Source organism: Schistocerca serialis, chromosome 2 (genome assembly GCF_023864345.2).
Source record: "Schistocerca serialis cubense isolate TAMUIC-IGC-003099 chromosome 2, iqSchSeri2.2, whole genome shotgun sequence".
NCBI lineage: Eukaryota > Metazoa > Arthropoda > Insecta > Orthoptera > Acrididae > Schistocerca > Schistocerca serialis.
The window spans coordinates 778,767,777-778,771,867 of NC_064639.1; the positions used below are offsets into that span (position 1 = coordinate 778,767,777).

The 4,091-nt window shown below is 41.8% G+C and overlaps 1 pseudogene; it reads right to left on the reverse strand.

The window, feature by feature from the left end:
* Positions 1 to 3,719: 3,719 nt before the first annotated feature.
* On the reverse strand, positions 3,720 to 3,837 carry LOC126459628 (5S ribosomal RNA; annotated as a pseudogene).
* Positions 3,838 to 4,091: the final 254 nt, after the last annotated feature.

Consider the following 4,091-nt stretch of genomic DNA (forward strand, 5'->3'; position numbering starts at 1 on the left):
CTGAACTAGGTCGCATGAAGGAGCAGTCAGTGGGAGAAGTAGGTCAGCCAAGTACATGGGCCAAGCAGTGACTGGGGTTTTCTAGTGAACTTGGTTGGAGTTTCTAAGGGGTCCGTAGGCCCTTACTATAAATTTGCACTCGGCACAGGTCGATAGGGCGAACAATCGATTGTGTCGTGTTGCGAGAGCGAGTGTGGAGTTGAGCCAGTGCCATGTTGCGGGTCGAGGTGTGTGGAGGTCTTTGTTGAAATACAAGGCTTTAACGGAGAAGGGAGTCGCCATCGCCGTGGTTAGACCCATTTGTAGTAGAATAATACCGGGAAGGTGAAGAAGTATTATTACGAAAGTGATCAGTGACATTTCTAGGGCCGATATTTGGTTTCGCATCTACCGCGCCGGCATCACCTTGGATTGCAGTGTTGGATGCAGTGATGGATTAGCGTGTGACGATAATGGAAAATGAAGAAGCCTGTGCTGAGATTAGCCGTAATTAGATATGTATGAAGAAGGCAGTGGCTGTCTCCTTTTTTTTGTGTTTTTCAGACGAATATAAGTTCTTAATTAGTGAAACTGTGTTGGTGTTTTTCTTGTTACCAGTCATTTCATTATTACAGTATTGAACAGGACGAACTGGAAAGTAACAACTTCCGTAGCAGTCAATTCCGATTACCAGCCCCATTAGGTAAACGGTCATATTAATAGTAAATATTGGGCTGCTATTCGATCAGTTCAGGTTGGGGTAAATAAACGGAGGTGTTACAAGTTCAGAGATTGGAAGCCTTGGTGAGTGGGGGTGACGCTTGCTTGCAGAGCCAAGTTTGAGTGCCGTTTGGCATTGCAATGCTGTTGACTAACAGGAACCGACTGGAACAGAAACAATAAACAATAACAGTTCATTGAGCTGGCAAGTGTGGGAACTTTTGGCTCCAAAACACAGTATTAAAGAATGAAACGGTAAATGCATTTCCATGTTGCAAGCGAGAGCATTCTATCAAGGTAGCTCAATAGCAGGCAGAAAAGTGACTCTTGAGGGAAGTGATGTTATGTATAAATTCGTATGCTATGGACCTTGCGAAAATGAACTACCCATAAGGTTAGAAAAAGATGATGCAAATCTTTTAAACTACCATGCTGAATGATGTGAAGCACAATGCCTTTATGAATTGCCATTTCATGAAAGGATACTTAGAGAGTTTAAATATTTGCCTGTAGAAAGAGTAAATATAGAAAATTTGACAGCTATGCCCGAATTTGATAGAAAAGCCAAAAGTAAAGACTTATTGAATGAAGAAAAACCAGTATACATTCCACTTATGCTAATTCTAAGGATATTGGTTGATGGGTTGGAAAGTGTGGTACTTTATAGCCTTGCCAAGCAATATGGACATGGCAGTAACGCTGATCTTCAGTCTTAAAATCCTTGATACTACAGAGAAGTTGTGCAAAGCAGTCCTGCATTCAGTGACACTACCAGTGCAATTTAAGGACATTGTCATAGATCACATGATTTCGTCGTTCCAAAAATCAGTATTAACACGATTATAGGTGTATATTTTTTGAACTTGTATATTTGTAATGAAAATTTTAGTTTGGCCTTTATGAAAATGTATGACATAGAGAAGGCATTGACTGAAGCAAATATGAGACATAATCCAAGAAAAACTAAGGTTATTGGACGCAACATTCTGAGATTGTATTATGAGGTTTAAGTTAAAAAGGCTAAAATATACCTAAGTATAAAGAAAATGTGGCTGGGAACTAAGATAACTGTATGAAATGTGGAATATATACTAGGGAAATGTTCTTGGATGAAGGAGGTAAGTGTTTTGTGTCACAAACAATTGATTAATCTGTAAATATTATACATCAAGCTAAGGAATTTGTAAATTAGTGGTAAGTTCCTACGGGACCAAACTGCTGAGGTCATCGGTGCCTAGGCTTACATGCTACTTAATCTAACGTAACGAACGCTAAGAACAACACACACACCCATGTCCGAGGGAGGACTCGAACCTCCGACAGGGGGGAACCGCGCGAACCATAGCAAGACGCCCGAGACCGCGCGGCTCAAAAAACTAAGGAAACACTAACTGAGCAGAGTAGAGCATCAGAAAGAGGGAATGACCATTTATCATGTGTTTATTACATTCTGGATTGACGTGCATCTGAAACTCGAATAACATTAAGGTTGTCAGTGTCAAGTAGAGACTGAACAGCTGGGAGCGCTACAAAATGTGGACAATTAGTTGTGTACATATATAAAGGTCTAATGATTAACTAAATGAAGCGAAGGCAGCCAAGCAAGTATGATATTCAGTTGATGAAAATAGGACAGAATATTAACTGACCGAAAAAATAGATGATGTCATAAGTTGTAGTCGTGATCGCTAAAAATGTATGGACTGTAATATTGCGATCTGCAGGTGGAATGGAATATATATTGTTTTAAAACTGTTTATGGGACGTTAGAAACACGAACACGTGTGCTAGGAACGTTCTAATCGCATGCATACGAACGTGGATTTATACATAAATAACTACATTCCACCGGCTTATGACTTAAGAATGCAACGAAGAATGGAATAACTGCTTGGAGAAATATATTCCGAGCAAGAGGACATATCTACTGCCACTTCACAACCGAAGGAGTTGCTTTAATTACCACGCCAGCACCGACGAGCTACCGTTGACATCACAATGCATCATCTTTAAAAAAATAAGGTGCAATGCCAAGCGATCTCCTCTGTAAAGACTAAAAACATCTTAAACAGTTCCACCTGCAATTTCTTTTTGCTTTGTAACAAACTTTCCTCAGCCTCAGATTTCCTTAAAGAAATGTAATCTTCGTAACGTGTACTTGCAATCGGTCTTAACATTGTTAATTTCAACATAAACAGCAGTCATTATTACTTGCTGCTTCTATCTTTCTTCATATTTTATTGCAATTGTTATTGCATGTATTTTACGTATTCTTTTGGAGGGGTGGGTTTCTATGTATGTGGGCATTTTATTACCAGCTGTGTTTACGTGTTTGTCTGTATGTTCCTGCCGGTGTACGTTGCGGCATCCGCCATTGAATTCTGAGAGCCGACTACTTATGGATTCGCAGTTGTGAATGTGAGCAACCATCAGCTGCATGATGGATTTCCCGCTTACCGCGAGCGGTCGCCATACCAATAGGCTATCCGAGCAGAGCACGACTCACGGCCAGAACCAAACTTCCTCATGTCGTCAACCACGTGTCTACAACGTATACTCGTAAATTCGTTATTTATATTCCCGTACAGGGGAGAAATTTTACTTGAAATTCACTTGCCCGGTGTCGGCGAATAAATACGATATTGCAGCGCCTGTGTTATTCCGAATTACGATGCAATTATCACTGTATAACACTGGCACTGTAATATTGTAAACGATGTTAACTTTCTACATCGTTATTCTTCGTGTCTACATATTATTACTTTTAGTAGCTGAAGCGAAAGATCAACTCCTCTAACTAAGCTAAACTAAACTCCTCCAGAACAGGCCATGAAGGCCTAATGGTCCCGACCGGCCGCCGTGTCATCCTCAGCCCGCAGGCGTTACTGGATGCCGATATGGAGGGGCACGTGATCAGCACACCGCTCTCCTGGCCGTATGTAAGTTTCCGACACCGGAGCCGCTACGTCTCAATCAAGTAGCTCCTCACTTTTCCTCACAAGGGCTGAGTGCACTCCGCTTGCCAACAGCGCTCGGCAGACCGGATGGTCACCCATCCAAGTGCTAGCCTAGCCCGACAGCGCTTAACTTTGGTGATCTGACGGGAACCGGTGTTACCACTGCGGCAAGGATGTTGGCAGATAAACTCCTCCGCGTACTTTAATTCACGATATGGGCCCAAAACGTTTGTGAAATTACGGTAGGCCACCCTGAAAGAAACATACGTTAACGAATAACGGAGGCAGTCCTGAGCAGTCATCATTCTGCTTATTTGCCAAGCTGAAACGTTATTTTTCGTAGGACAATACATATTTGTAACATGCATTAGGGTAGGAACTGCTTGTGGGGACGGTAGGTCTTGATAAAACTGAACAGAATAGAAACAGGTTCAT